Below are 16,218 nucleotides of genomic sequence, written 5' to 3' on the forward strand. Positions count from 1 at the left end.
GAGCACTGCCCTGGTCAGAGGCGCTGTAGGTGGGAGAAGCCAAGGAAAAGTGACACTGATGTGCCTCCAGGCATTAGCACAGCCGTGGCTGGATCTGCTGCACTGCATTTGCTCTGGAGGGATGGAGTCATTCAGGGTACAAAGCTGAGGGTCTGGGGGATCTGTGCTCTGGGGTAAAAGCTTGGCACTCCTGTGGGAAAAGTTCAAAGGAAACAAGTCCTGTCCTGGATTGTCTGTCCCTGGAGAAAACCTTTCTTCAGCTGGACTATCTCTAAACTCTGCCCCAGCTGATCCACTAAGAGGGTGTCCATGGCAGCTTGGGCTTCATGCACCCAGCAGCCTCAGGTCCCCACTCAGAAGAGCTCCTGACAAGCACTTAGGGTGAGCTAGATAATCACAGTGTTTTACAGTGCCTTAACTGAGGAGATTCAACTCCTCCAACATTTGAAAAGCAGCCTTTTAACTTTCTTTTGCTTTGTCTCACCTAAAGCCACCAGATGGAGAAGCTCTCCTGACTCAGGGAATATGGAGACAGCTCCAGTCTGCTCCCCTCTTGGGTATCTCTGGGATTGCCAAACCCTGGCAAATGTACTGAGAGCTCACATCTGTAGGTCCCCAGCTTTTAGGGTGCGAGTGGTAGCTCCAGCTTCACTGAAAGGACACAAAACCAGCCAAAGGACAAGTCATGTGCTTTGTGTCCATGGACAAACACCCTCTGCTACAAAGGGTTTACTCCCACCCTTTAGCTTCTGGTCAGCTGGCTGTCCTCTACTGCATGGAAATCATCAGTAGCTCATGTTGCCTTTCCACGCGACCTTGGGTGCCCCACACAGGTTTTCTCTGCTTCTCCTGACCCTCCTGACCACATCTCCCAGCACAGCATGGCCCATGTCTGGTGCTGAGGCTGGCCTAGCACAGCCACACAAAGCTGTGCCATGGGATCACAGAATATGCTGCCTTGGAAGTCACCCACAAGGATCACCCAGCCCAGCTCCTGGCCCTGCACAGACACCCCAACAACCCCACCCTGTGCCTGGGAGCTTTGTCCAAACACTCCTGGAGCTCTGGCAGCCCTGGGGCTGGGACCATTCCCTGAGGAGCCTGGGCAGTGCCCAATCTCCTCTGGGGGAAGAACCTTTCCCTGACACCCAACCTGACCCTCCCCATGCAGCTCCAGCCATTCCCGTGGGTTCTGTCCTTGGTGATGCCCCTCTGCTTCCCCTCACCAGGAAACTCTGGGCTGCCTTGAGGTCTCCCCTCAGCCTCTGCTGCTCCGGGCTGAAGGAGCCAAATGCCCTCAGCAGTCACCCACGACATGAAAGTGAACATGAGCTGCAGCCACCTCCCCTGAGCCTCACAGCCCGTGGGGCAGGGCAAAGGGGAGACAAGGCACCATTCCCCTCTGACACCACAGCCAGTCTGCGTGGCATGGCACATTCACTGCCCCATGGGTTTGTTCTCTATTAAAACAGTTGCCTTGGCACGATAAAAATAAATGCAAATTCAAGACTTAGAGCTGTTGTCCCCAGATAAGATGCCAGGAGAGCATCAAGGACACATAAAGAACAAAACAGCTTATTTTTCCCGGTGAATACCTGTCTGCTTATTTTTTAATTAAACAACAGCTGGGTGTAGACTTGTGAGACAGCAGAGGGATCCCGAGACAGAGGAGATGAGGTGATCTACACAGGTGAGGTGCACTCCCTTCTACCACGGAGTGCATGGCAGCTAAGCCTGGCAGAATCTGCTCCATCACTGAACCCTTCACCACAACAAGTTTCTGCAAAGCTTCCCTCATTCTTTTGGGCATTTAAACCCAGAAACAATTACATACTCTGAATCACAGCCAATACTCCATCCTGTCAAACAGACAGGGGTCACGGGCAGGCATTTTAGGAGCAGGTTGGAGAAACCTCTGCTGGCAGTGGTCTACAAAAGAAATTATTCCATTTTCAGGCATGAACATGGACTAAGCCACCTCTGAAAGTTCCTGCCAGCCCCCTGCAGATCTGACACTTGTTGATAGATGTGTAGGTAAAAGTCTGAAAGTTTGTGTTTTCGTATCACACAGACTCAGGAACAGATTTCCCCATCCAGAGATCCCTCAGGCCTTGGCCACGGAGGGAGGGCTGAGAACCCTGGCAGAATGTCCTGGCCTTGCTCCCAAGAGCCAAGGCTGCATCCCTCTGGCACATGATGGTTACAGACTGGGACCGAGGGCTCAAACTGCTCAGCCCAGTAATGCCTCACACCCCCAACCAATGATTCAACCTAAGTGACAGACAGGAGTCACAGAATTACAGAGGAGTTTATGTTGGAGGGACCTAAAAGATCAGCCAGTCCAAGCCCTGCCATGGCAGGGACACCTTCCACTATCCAGGGTACTCCAAACCCCATCCAACCCGGCCTGGGACACTGCCAGGGATCCAGGGGCAGCCACAGCTGCTCTGGGCACCCTGTGCCAGGGCCTGCCCACCCTCCCAGGGAGGAATTTCTTCCCAATATCCCATCTAACACTGATCTCCTGCAGTGGGAGCCATTGCCTGTGTCCTGTCCCTCCATCCTTGTCCCCAGTCCCTCTCCAGCTCTCCTGGAGCCCCTTCAGGCCCTGGCAGGGCTCTGAGCTCTCCCTGGAGCTTCTCCTCTCCAGGGGAGCACCCCCAGCTCTGCCAGCCTGGCTCCAGGGCAGAGGGGCTCCAGCCCTGGGAGCATCCATGCTGGGCACAGAGCCGTGCTCCCAGGGAGAGCTGGGCAGGCTGCTGCACTCTCAGCCTGCCCTAGATTGCAGTGGGTAAGCTCCTTTCTGAAGGAAGATAATTGCTCTATTTTAAAACTAAGTGGTTCAAGGAGAAAACCACAGGTAAGAGGGCCTGATGCTGTGAGCTCGGGGTGGGAAACAGGAGGTGTGCAGGGGAGAGATGCTGCACAGCTGCTTTGCTGGATGGTGGAAGTGATGCATGAAAAGCCCCAGCCAGGCTGTCACTGTGTCCCCAGCCCAGCCAAACTGGTGCTGTTGGAGAGAGCAGAGATCAAGGTGGGAGAAGTTGGTGCCCCTACTTGGAATCCTCAGCTGCGAGGCTGAACACTCCTAAAATTGAGAAGGGAAAAGTGCCAGCTGGAACAAAGATCCTCTGTCTCCTCTCACCTGTCCCTGCTGCACCTGCAAGTTCAGGTTTCGTGGCCATAAAGAGACTCCCAAAACACTCTGGCTCAGCCCTGTGGGCCAGGTCTGAGCACTGGCATGGAGAACTGGCCACACAGAGGGACAGCCCCCACCACGGGGACAACTCCTGGGGAAGCTGCTCCAAGGAAAATAGTTGCTGCTCTGGCAAACCGTCTCCCAGAGCAAAGACCAACAAACAGGAGCAGACAACAACAGAGCCATTAATAAGGGCAAGCCTGGCATGTCCCTGGACCCCCTCTCCACTGTGATCAGAGATTTCAACAGGCAAGCACAGAAGAGGCCTCTTCAGCAGAGTTTTGTCTTTGCTGCTTAAAATTCCATAGCTCTCCTTTCCAAGTGGGCAGGAAAGAAAAAGTTTTTGTACGTTCACAGCCCGCCCCCCTTGTCCCCATTTGTATGGAGGAAACTCTGTGGCTTGAGCCTGGCAGGCTCTGGACTGCATGGGAAGGACACCAAGAGGCTTGAAGGATCTGCCAGCTGCCTCCAGGGCCAGCATGGCCCTGGTAGGGATGGGTCCTGTCTGAAGGTCCCTTGGAGGGAGGTCAGAGAGACACATTTGATGCTCAGCAGCCTGTTTTGCACCAAAACAAGCTGGGAACAGCTCCCAGCTTCCCCCAGGTGGGATCCTTGCTGCTGCTCCCCTCCTCTCTGCACAGGGGCAGAGCCACATTGCCAGCAGCTCTGCTGCTCATCCATCCACACACGGAGAAAATGTGCACTTGGTGAGCAAAGCCATGGCTTGCCTTCAGGCAGCATCTCAAGACAATGATGTAAAACCCATTTTTGGGGGACCCTGTGACCTGGAAACAATCGTGGAAGTGCTCAGCTGGCCCCTCATACAGGACCTGAATATTATTTGTGCAGAATGTTGCTTTCAAGCCAAGGCTGGCTGTCCTGTCTCGTCTGAGAGCTATTTGCTGTCATGTCTGGTCAGAGTTAAGGTTACTAAGAACGTTCATGACACATTTTCTCTCGCAGACAGCCAAGGCCCCTCTTCTGCACAAGAACCCAGAAGAAGCAGAAGGATGCAATAAGTGGCCTGAAAAGCTTTGTTCCCCTTAAAATAGTGTTGCAGCTGAGAATGCACAGCTGTAACTTAGCCCCAGTGTCTGGAAAAGAGAAGTCCTCGGGCCTTGCCTGGGTAACCCCACCTCGTGCCCGTGCTCCCTGCAGCCCCTGCTTCCAGCTGCCAACCTCGGCTGGCCAAGCTGCAGAACCAGAATCGAGGAATCACAGAAGGGTTTGGGTTGGAGGGACCTTAAAGGCCATCTTCTTTCAGCCCGTGCCATGGGCAGGGACACTTTCAACTACCCCAGGTTGCTCCAAGCCCCATCCAACCTGGTCTGAGACACTTCCAGGGATGGGCCAGACAGCTCTGGGCAACCCTTGCCAAGGCCTCAGTGCCCTCACAGGGAAGAATTTCTTCCTAATATCTAATTTAAGCCTACTCTGTCAGTTTGAAGCCATTCCCCCTTGTCCTGTCACTCCAGGCCCTTGCTCAAAGTCCCTCCCCAGCTCTCTTGGAGCACTGCAGGTACTGAAAGGCCACAACAAGGTAACTCTGGAGCCTTCCCTTTCCCAGGCAGAACAACCCCACTTCTCTCAGCCTTTCCTCATACAGGAGGTGTTTCTCTCCTGTGAGACACAGGGACTCTGCTGTCAAGCCCTGTCTGCCACCAGCCCTTCCCTCCCTGTGGCTGCAGCCCCTGCCTCACACAGCTCATCCTTGAGCCTTATCTCTGCCACAGCAACCTTTGTCTCTCCAGAGGGGCTCAGAGAACTCTCCAAAGCAAACCAAGCGGGTCCAGCCCCTCATTAACTCACAGGGCCTGTCTCCCTTGATTAGATTGTGCTGACTCTGCTTGCACATCACACTTGCTGCTCTAGATGCAGGGACACTGGGGCATTTCCAGCTGGGACACAGACAAAAGGAGGAGATAGCAGAGCCTTGGTTACCACCGGAGCAATTCAGGACAAATAATTAGAGGCTTTCATGGCTAATTGGATCTGTACTGTCAATCCAGGACAGGAGATGCCTTAACTCACACTGCCTGCCTGAGATTGCTAAGCAGGCCATAAATAAACTGCAGCACTGGTCCAAAGCTCATCAGCCTTCAGCTTCCAGCCTGCGTGCTCCCTCCTGGCCCTGCTACATCTCAGCCTGTCCAACAGGGCACTGCAGCTCCTCTGCCCTTTTCCATGGCCTCCAGCCATGGCAGGACACCTGGAGCCCACCTGGGCTAGCTGAGAGGCCTCCACACACTGACCTCAGCCTGTCATGGCTGGCTTGAGCAAGAAGCTGCAGTTTTCAAACTGAAGTCAAAGGGTGAGTGAAGAAGAGGTTGGGAAGAGTCAGAGATCAGGGCTAGCAGGGACTGGCAGCCCAAGGTGCTTTCCAAGAAAGGCTTGTGAGCTGGCAGTACCCAGAGTTACACCTGCCTGTTTGCAGTTACAGGACAAGGCTCCACTCCCATTTCCCAGCTCACTCAACCTGAGAATGAGCACAGTCCTTTCCTTCTCTGCCCAAACCTCCATTCCAGATCCTGGGAGTGCTTGAAGATAAGAGGTACAAACAAGAACAAACACCTTCCCATGACTTCCAGGCACTCAGACCCTTCCCCCTGAGCACCTTCAGCATCTGATGACTTCAAGGAGGCTGGCTGCCTGAGCTCAGCCCTGGGTGCAAGGCTGGGGGCCTTGCAAGGAGCCACAGCAAAGAGAAATGGCTTGTGCTGCTTGGGACCACAGCCTGCACAACTTCTGCCTCTGCCAGGGGAAAGCCGTGCACGGGACACGCAGGAAGGCAAAGTCACAAAAAGGACAGGGCCAGGCAAAAATAGAATAACCTATTTGAAAGTAGGACAGCATCACTGAAGAGTAGGACATCTGGTCACTGCAGCAGGAGGAGCAAATGCAGAGCAGGCAGCTTGGCCACGCACTCATCTCCTGATGGAGACAGCCCAGGGCAGATGTGTGGTGTGCCCAGGCAAACAGCTGGGATGTGCAGTCCCCAGCCAAAGCAGAGCAGCTCTCAGTGTCTCTGAGATGACTTCTAGGCTTGCTGCTGCCAATCAGTCTGCCTGTCCTACCCAGAGCAGTATCCCAGCCCCAGGAGCCTGTGGGATGTGTGCCCAAACCAGCAGCTGATCCCTTCTACCCGATTTGCTAAACAGGGGGTTTTGAAAGAAATTATCACCAAAAAAATACAAACCAGAAGGAGATTCCCCATGTGCCAGACCACTGACCTGCTAAACCATGTCCAATGCTCCCTGCTCCAAGGCCATCCCTCCCCTGGTTCCAGCCCACCCACCTCTGCTGGACTCCCTGGCCCCCAGCCCCTTCCCCCAGGCAGGCTGAGGGCTCCCTAGCAGAGCACAGTTCACAAAGGCCATGGTTAAGAAGTGATTCAGGTTCATCACTGAGCTTGTATGAGCATCTTCACAAGCTCCAAAGCATCAGGCTGCAGCTAGGCCAGGCAGGATGGGTGTTTTGGAAGGAAAGAAGAAAGTGAGCACTGCAGATAGTGAGCTCATCAAAGGAGCCTCAGTGCTCCTTGAAGAGAGGAGTTAACACCACACTGCTGCTCCTGGGCCAGTTTCCTACCCAGCCTTGGCAGGACAGGCAGTTTTCTTGGCTTAGGACCCTGTGCTGGAACGGAAACTCAGAGCATCAGGTCTCAGGACACCATTCAAAGCCCTGCTCCTTTTTCCTGCTCTCAAAGGAGGCAGTAGGAAACCATCCAGGTCCCTTTCCAGAAAGCTTCAAACCTCTCCCCTCCAGAGGAAGGTCTCCCTGCCAGGTGTGGTAAACTCAGACTTGCCAAAAGCAGTAGGAGGCAGCCTTGAGGTGAGGAGTGACCCACAGCATTCCCCTCAGTTGAGGTGAGTGTTTCTGGACTAATCTGATGGCTGAGCCCACCCTGAGAAAATCAGAGAGATCATTTTGCCAGTATCCCCATGTCAGATCCCCTTAATCTGTCACAATGACTTTTTGCTTGCCCTGCAGGCAGTTGAGGAGCTCAACCCCTCACTCTAAGCTGGGGGGTCTGCACACCAGCCTGGAACAGAGCTGAGAGGTGAAGAAAGGTTCCTCTAGTCTTTGCTAGGGCTGGTCCAGTGGCTTTCAGAGAAGAAAAGGCTTTGGGGTAGAAGGAGGGGTCAGGCAGAGCTGGTTCAGGCAGCAGAGAAGCAGGAGGATGCTCTGCCTTGCCCTGTGCTGGGGCAGATGTCTGCCAGAACCCGGCCTGGTTCAGGGGCTCTGTGTGGTGAAAAGTCTCTCCTCCAACCCGTGCTTCCAAAGAAAACTCAGCAGCCTCTGTTGTTCGGTCTCAAGGCAGTTTATTGCAAATTATCTAAAAGATTTTCTCCTTGGGCTGCTGTGGTTTGCTCACAGCTCAGGCAGAGGCACACACACCCCCTGACATCCTCTCTGACCCGACTGCTTCTTCTCTCCCTGCCCAGGGCTGCTGCTGTCTTTTATATGGTACATTACATGTGACATGTTTACAGTTTTTCCCCAATGCCTATTACCTATATTAAATGGTGCTTTTCTATCTTTTATATGGTACATTACGTGTTACATGGTTACAGTTTTCCCCAATGCCTATTACCTATATTAAATGGTGCTTTTCTATCTTTTATATGGTACATTACGTGTTACATGGTTACAGTTTTCCCCAATGCCTATTACCTATATTAAATGGTGCTTTTCTACTCTAAACCAATCTGTGAGTGCCAACATCACCAAGAACATGGAGGTAAGGAAGAAGAAAGAGGGAGGACAGGGCAGGCCCAAATCCCTCCATCTTAAAACCTCTGACCCCCATGTACAAAACCAAAACTCCCCTGTACAGCACTCAAAAATTCTTCCCTTTACTTTGTGACTACTTCTATTCTAATATCTAAACTTTTGTGACTTCTTGTTCTTCCTGCAAGGTTGGTAAATCATTCCATGGTTCAAACCCAAAATCACAGCTGTTTCCAGCTGCCTGCCAGGGTCTCAAATGCTTCTGACTAGGGCCTGGAACCTCCAGAAATGTCTGAGGGACATTTTGAGTTCCAACAATGGTCCTTCCCCAGGGAGAGCAGTGTGGGATAGGGAGTGCTGGTGCTGGATGAAGGCCAGGGGTGACAGAAAACACAGGAACAAACACAGCAGAGACCACAACCTCCAGCCCAGGGCTGCCTGGGTCCCCTTGGTGGGGTCAGGGATTGGGATGTGATGATGCCTTTGGGCTCCCAGCAGTGAAATTCATTTTTTCAGCAGCAGGGTGCAGGCACAGCTGGCTCTGAGCTCTCTGCAGGGGCACAGCCTGGCTGTTCACAGCCACTCAGCACCTCAGCCAGCCCAGGAAGCAGCCCAGGACCACCACCACCTCCCTCACACTTAATCCAGCAACCATGTTCCTGCCACACTGCTGCCAGCTGCTGCCAGGAAGAAAGAACCAAACGTGCTCACTGTGGGACAATGATTTTTTTAACTCAGATTGTCTTTTTTAACTCAGATTGGTTTTCATCCCATGCAAAGGCATTTTGACTGAGGAATCACCTCAAACCCACAGAGAAGAACCTAATTCTGATGTGACCAACATTTTTCTTCAGTTAAAAAAGACATTTCAGAAAAGCAACCTCATTTGTCAAACATTCTAATTCACAGCCTGCCCTCTATCTCCCCCAAGGTTTATCTGCAAAGGTGGCAGCAGATGAGCTCCATTCTGATCAAAACCACCCACAGGGACTGCCAGGGGACTTGAGGCTGAGGATACCTCACAGCACTACAGGGCTGCTCCTCACAGCCAGAGCTTCCCATCCCACAGACACAGCATCCCACACCTGCAAACCTGCCAGGACACTGCTCATTTACTGCCTAGAAAGGCCTGACACCTTCCCAGGGCAATTGCTGTCCCTCAGACCAGGATGAGCTTCAATGGGCTTGTCCCCATCACAACTTTCTGGTTTTGCTTCTCAGCCTTGCCTCTGCAGCAGGGAGCTGCAGCAAACACATATCTGAGCAAAGGAATGGGCACGCCAGGGATGCTGCTCCTCTGGCTCGTGTCTTACACCCCCTGCTCAAAAGGGTGCTTGTGACACCCAGCTGAGCCTGCTCCCTCACACGGGAGAAAGCTGGAGACACTGCACAAGGCAGCAGCTGGCCAGGAACCTGAGCTCAGAAAAACCCTTGCAGCAAACTCTCTGTCAGGCCTCAAATCCTCCAAAACCCCTGCACCAAGTCCTTCCCTGAACAGCCTGAGAAGAATTGCAGCTTTGAGATAACATGAGACCACTTGAGCACAAACTTAATCCCGCAGACTCCATCCTGGGAGCTCTGAGGGAGGAACAGCCGCCTTCCAGCTCAGCTCTGTCACTTCTCCCAGCACCACTTGTAAGAGGATGGTGTTCTGCCCTAGTTTAGGGCAAATTTTTCGAAAAAACCTCTGGAAGGAACCCCAGAAAACAAAGCCCCATGGCCCCTCCCCACCCAGCTGGTTTGTGAAAAATTTTGTCTGAGAGAAGTGGAAAAGAACCTGTTTATTTAACAAACAAAGCACTCCCCAGCACCAAAACTGGCTGATAACAAGGCAAAACAAACCTTCACTTTCAGAGTCAGTTCTGAAAGCACAGAACATGATATCAGACATAAACAGAACACACGACTGTGGATACCAGCATCACAAGGTCACCCCATGACATGTTCCCACAGGTGGTCGCTCTGGGCTTGCAGAGAGGGGGGCATGCAGCGCCTTGAGCAGCCTGTCCTGCACCCTGCTGCTGACCCAGGGGATGGCACGGCCCCAGGAGCACCCCCATCCCTCCTGCCCGGGGTAACACAGCCCCAGGAGCACCCCCATCCCTCCTGCCTGGGGTAACACAGCCCCAGGAGCACCCCCATCCCTCCTGCCCGGGGTAACACAGCCCCAGGAGCATCCCCATCCCTCCTGCCCGGGGTAACACAGCCCCAGGAGCATCCCCATCCCTCCTGCCCGGGGTAACACAGCCCCAGGAGCATCCCCATCCCTCCTGCCCGGGGTAACACAGCCCCAGGAGCACCCCCATCCCTCCTGCCCGGGGTAACACAGCCCCAGGAGCATCCCCATCCCTCCTGCCCGGGGTAACACAGCCCCAGGAGCATCCCCATCCCTCCTGCCTGGGGTAACACAGCCCCAGGAGCATCCCCATCCCTCCTGCCCGGGGTAACACAGCCCCAGGAGCATCCCCATCCCTCCTGCCCGGGGTAACACAGCCCCAGGAGCATCCCCATCCCTCCTTCATGGGGGTAACACAGCCCCAGGAGCATCCCCATCCCTCCTGCCCGGGGTAACACACGTACACGGGGTACTCTAAAAACTCACCACTTCCTTTCCTTTTTTAATTTAATTTTTATGGCTAACTGGAACTAATGTAGTTCACATCAACTGAAAACTTCCATTTACATTTCTACTTTGTCAGAGAGAAATACACTTTGCCAGTGACTTGCACTAAAAATGTCAATCCAGGGATGAATCCCCGGGCAACACTTTCCTCCTGGCTTTGCAGGGAAGACTTGGGATGCAGGAGCACCCCCATCCCTCCTGCACGGGGGTAACACAGCTCCGGGGGCACTTCCTTCCCTTTGGTACACGGCATAAGGATAACACAGCCCAAGTGGCACCCTCTTCTCTCTGGCACGGGGATAACACAGCCCGGGGACACCCCCATCCCTCCAGAACGGGAATAACACAGCCCGGGGACACCGCCATCTCTCCAACACAGGGATAACACAGCTCGGGGACACCCCCATCCCTCCAGAACGAGGGATAACACAGCCGGGGGACACCCCCATCCCTCCAGAACGAGGGATAACACAGCCCGGGGACACCCCCATCCCTCCAGAACGGGAATAACACAGCCCGGGGACACCCCCATCCCTCCAGCAGGAGGGATAACACAATTCCGGGGGCACCTCTATGCCCCTGCATGAGGATAACCCGGCTTGGAGGCACCGCAGTCCCTCCAGCACGGGGAATAGCACAACCCCAGGGGCATCCCCATCCCTCCGGCATGAGGGACAGCACAGCCCGGGTATCTCCCCCATCTCTCCGGCACCGGTGTGCCGTAACCCCGGCAGCACCTCCATCCATCCATCCATCCCCCCGACACGGAAGCCGGGAGCTGAACCGCCCACCGACCCCGCGGCTGCCCCGAGGCCGGGATGCTGCTCGGAGGGAGGAGAGGCTCATTCACTCACCCCGGGGCTCCTCGGCGTGGCCGCCCGGGGCGGGCGCGGGGCGCGGCCATGGAGCGGCTCCGGGATCGGCTCGGGAGCGCCTCGGGGAGAGGCTCCGGGAGCGGCTGGGAGCGGCTCGGGAGCGGCTCGGGATCGGCTGGGGGCGGCTCAGGAGATGCTCGGGATCGGCTCCGGGATCGGCTCCGGGAGCAGCTGGGAGCGGCTCGGGATCGGCTCCGGGATCGGCTCCGGGAGCAGCTGGGAGCGGCTCGGGATCGGCTCCGGGATCAGCTCGGGATCGGCTCCGGGATCAGCTCGGGATCGGCTCCGGGATCGGCTCCGGGAGCGGCTGGGAGTGGCTCGGGATCGGCTCCGGGATCGGCTCCGGGATCGGCTCCGGGAGCGGCGCCCGCCGCCTGCAGCGCCCGCCGTGCCCGCGGGGCGGCGCCAGAGGGCGCGGCCGGGCCCCTGCTGCCCCCTGGCGGCCGGGCCGCGCACGGCGGGGGCGCTCCCCGGGCCCGCGGCGCCTCCGGGGCTGGAGCGGGGCGGGAACGGGGCTGGAGCGGGGCGGGAAAGGGGCTGGAACGGGGCTGGAGCGGGGCTGGAGCGGGGCGGGAACGGGGCTGGAGCGGGGCGGGAAAGGGGCTGGAACGGGGCTGGAGCGGGGCAGGAGCGGTGATGGAGCGGGGCGGGAATGGGGCTGGAGCGGGGCGGGAAAGGGGCTGGAACGGGGCTGGAGCGGGGCGGGAACGGGGCGGGAATGGTGATGGAGCGGGGTTGGAACGGTGATGGAGCAGGGCTGGAGCGGGGCGGGAACGGGGCTGGAACAGTGTGGGAACGCTGCTGGAGCGGTGATGGAGCGAGGCTGGAGCGGGGCAGGAACGGTGATGGAGCGGGGCGGGAATGGGGCTGGAGCGGGGCGGGAATGGAGCTGGAACGGTGATGGAGCGGGGCTAGAGCGGTGCAGGAACTCTATAGGAGCGGTGCGGGATCGCTATAGGAGCGGTGCTGGAGTGGTGCGGGAACCCTATAGGAGTGGTGCAGGAATGGTGCTGGAGCGGGGCTGGAGTGCTGCTGAAGCAGTGCTGGAGCGGGGCTGGAGCAGAGCAGGAGTGGTGCAGGAGTGGAGTGGTGCAGGAGTGGTGCAGGAGTGGTGCAGGAGCGGTGCTGGAGCGGGGCTGCAGCGGTGCAGGAACACTATAGGAGCGGGACTAGAGTGGAGCAGGAACAGTGCAGGAACACTATAAAAGCAGTGCGGGAACACTATAGGAGTGGTGCTGGAGCAGCACTGGAGCAGGGCTGGAGCGGGGCTGGAGCAGTGCAGGAGTGGTGCAGGAGTGGTGCTGGAGCCCAGGGGGGTGGCAGGAGTTGTGCGGGTCACTGGTGCTGGAGGGGCTCTGGACAGCTCTGATGGGCCGCAGAGCAGGGCTGGGGTAGCAGGCTGAGATGATCCAGGACAGTGCTCACAGGCACTTCCCAGGGCCGGAGGAGAAGGAGGTTGGTGTGTGCAGGGGAGCTGCATTCCCTGCAGGCAGCAGCTGCCCTCTGCCCTGTGCACGAAGCCTCCATGGGCCGCTGGACCAGACGCGCGCTCAGCATCTTCCCTGGCGTTGCTAAGAAATGGGATCCCACGGGATGCTGCGGTGCCAGCGCGGAGCCCGGCACAGCACATGGGCAGGAGAACCTCTGGATGAGGGGAGGATGATGGGGGACATGCCACAAAAGGCCACGGCAAAGCACCGTGAGAGAGAATGCCCCACACCTCTCAGGGAAACCTCAAAAGGGTCAGAGCCAGCAGGAGGGAGAGCTGAGCATCAGCAGGACGATGGCAGTCTGGAGAGAGGTCTCCAGAGGTTTTTGGGTCAGGAGATCACTCTGCAGTGAGGTATTTCTGTTAGCAGCCCGTTCCCCTTCCTGGGGCTGTGGAGGCTCTTTGGCAGCAGCAGACACGTGCAGGAGGGGAGGCTGAGGGGGCACCTGGCAGAAGAGAGGGCAGGGGGGCACTGAGGGCAAGGATGGGTGCACTGGGAGCTGGGCAGTGTGTTGGGGCATTTCCATTGGGTGGAGAAATACTCACTTAACCCCTTTTGTCTCCTCTCTTTTGATATAGCAAGGAATTCATGAGGGGTCTGAAAGCCAGTCCCCTGGTTTTTTCCCCTGGAAAGAAAACAGTCAGAGTTGATACAGGAGACAAATTTCAGGATATTTCCTCGGTGCAAGTTAGGTGGAAAACTGTGCCAGAGCCTGGACTGTGGCAGTGGGGTGTCCCTGTCTGACACATGCTGTGATTTTGCAGAGTAGCTGCCCCTCAGTCGGCTTTTTTCCACCTCTGGGCAAGTCCTCTTAATGTTTTTCACAGTAACTGACACAAGCTAAAACCTTTCTTTGCTTTTTAGGTGACCACCCTTCTTATCATGCTATTTAGGATTTTAAAACATCACATATTGTGATGCTGGCAGCACAAAGGAGGCCCCAGGAGAGAGCAGAAGGAAGCACAAACAAGACAGACTGACCGTGCTGCTCTGCATCCTTTGGCATTCCCTGTCTGAGCACCTTTGGTGCAGGTGCAAACATCAAGTTTAAAGTCCTGGGCTGCACTGACAAAGCAAATTAGGAGGTGGCTGCTCCAAGCAGGCAGCTCAGCAGGGTCTCCCAGGCCTTTATATCCCTGCTGGGTTCCCCAAGCAGTCCTTGGTGATGTTACTGGCTGGGGGACAGTGGGTGACACAGTCTGGGCTAGTTTCAGCCTGGAGCTGGGCAGGACTGTGGTGGTGGCTGGTGGAGGGATGAACCCCGTCTGTCACCAAAACACAGGAGTCCTTCCATAGCTTGTTGAACCTTTACCCCAAATTCTGGTATTTTTGATGTTATATTATTGGTAATTTAAAACTATTGACTCCTTTAACATCAATCTGGTGTCCTGGTAGATGACAAAACCTTGTTTGTAATTCTTCCCAGCTGGCACCTGCTCCCCCCATCATTACCCTTCTGTGCCCTCACCCACATGGGCCATGTTCTCCTTTCTCCATGAGCTCCTCTCGCTCTGCCCAGGGCAGTGTTCAGCATTTGGCAGGGCAGAGCTTCTGGACACACAGGCTCTTTGTCCAGGGAAGTGGATCACCTTCAACTGAGGCCCAGCTGGGTTAACTCTTAGGTTCCAAAGGTGCTTCCAATCAGGGGGATCATTTGAGAGACAGAAGGCTCCTGCTGGCACAGGGAAGCTGCTGGGTCAGCACAGGAGCAGCTCCTGCTTTCCCTGGCTCGATGGGAAGCTGTAAAGCCTTCCAGCTCGCTGCCTTCAGCCACCCCTGCCACCCAGTGGCCTGAGAGTGGCACTTTCTGGGCTGACACTCTGGTAAGGGGGCCTGCCTCTCCCAGGATCCACACCCAGGTTCCCCAGGGGCTGTGCTAGAGCTGGGAGGTGTTTGAAGGCAGCTCTTCCCTTCACAGCACTGCTGCAAATTCCTGGCACTGGTGTGGGCAGGTGCCAGCCTGTCCCTGAGGTGAACAGACCTGAGCCACCCACTGGGCACAGCGCTGGCCCCTGGTCTGCTGCAGGCTGCCCAGCCCTGGCTGATGTTCTCAGTGCCACCTTCCCCACAGCTCCCACCCCTCCCTTCTCGGAGGGTGGCATCCAGAGGGGCAGAGCAAAGGGCGGGTGTTGGTGGGGAAGGCACAGCCCTACCCAAATCCACGGATTACAGGCAGCCCCAGCAGCACCCTGCATGCTCCATTCCTGCTGGGATTGGACATTAACACATCCAAAGTGCTGATGGTCTGCCTGTGTCTGGATAAACACCCCTGAACACCAGCCAGAGGACCGAGGAGATGCTGCTCTGGCTGGGCAGGCAGGATGCTCCATCCCCAAGCCGTGCTGCACAGCAATTGTACCCTGCTGTCCCCATCACCCCCAGGCATCCCAGCTCTGCCCACCTGGGGAATGGTGCTTCAAGTCTCCCCAGAAAGTGGCTTCCTCCTTCCCAGAAACACGCTCTGAGCTGCACTCTGAGGGCTCCCAGTCCCTGCCAGAGACATCCCTGCTCTCGGGCTGCCTCCCTCGCTGCCGTGACTCTCAGTACATGGCAAGCGGGGCCATTTGCCAATGTTTGTGTCTCGACAAACAGTCTGTCAGCATTTCGGCGTGTGGCTTCAGCTGGGATCAGCTCTGCCTTCCCTCCCCATTAAATGGCAGAGCTGTGTGCAAACACCCTGGCATCAAACCATCTGGGGCACGCTCGGGGCCAACTGCAGAGCTCCCGGTGCCATGTGTCACGCACCCCCTGCACCACGGCCAAGGACGACTGCGGGATCGGCATCCCGGTGCCACGGCTGGCACAGGGAGCCACCCCTGCCCTGCCCACGGGGCTCTCCTCTCCCACCAGCACTGCCTAGCTGGGCCCCTTTGCTCCAGCCTGGCTCACAGGGCAGCAGAGAGCAGCCCTGAACAAAACAGGCTGTGGAGGAGCAGCAGAGAGGAGAGAGGACAGAACCGTGGAATATGCTGAGCTGGAAGGGACCCACAGGGATCACCAAGCTCAGCTGCTGGCCCTGCACAAGGATTGTTCAGTCCAGCTCTTGGTCCTGCACAGGAGAGCTCCAAGCTGTTGGTGGAAGCAACTTCTCATTGCTGATAGTGCATGAATCCCCCCTCCCACTCCCGTGACAAGCTTCCCTGGCCTTCACTCCTGGATCTGCTGGGTATTCCCTCCCTCCCTGGCTCACTGGGAAGCTGTGGCCTGGGAGATGAGAGCAGGACAGACTGCATGCTAAGGTGGCACCCTGGTATGGCCCAGCCTTGCTTGCACAGATGCTGCTTGAGCCCCTTGGTAAGA

General features: G+C 56.4%; 1 protein-coding gene across 1 annotated transcript in view; it reads right to left on the bottom strand.

Annotated features, from left to right (window-relative positions):
* Positions 1–11,515, bottom strand: part of PSD2 (pleckstrin and Sec7 domain containing 2) — a 75,203-nt gene extending 63,688 nt beyond the window's left edge. The window contains exon 1 of the mRNA XM_085590973.1: positions 11,408–11,515. The gene's annotated coding sequence lies outside the window, so the exon portion shown is untranslated. The remainder of the gene's footprint in view (positions 1–11,407) is intronic.
* Positions 11,516–16,218: the final 4,703 nt, after the last annotated feature.

The sequence above is a fragment of the Lonchura striata genome, chromosome 13 (genome assembly GCF_050655825.1).
Source record: "Lonchura striata isolate lonStrDom1 chromosome 13, ASM5065582v1, whole genome shotgun sequence".
NCBI classification, from domain to species: domain Eukaryota; kingdom Metazoa; phylum Chordata; class Aves; order Passeriformes; family Estrildidae; genus Lonchura; species Lonchura striata.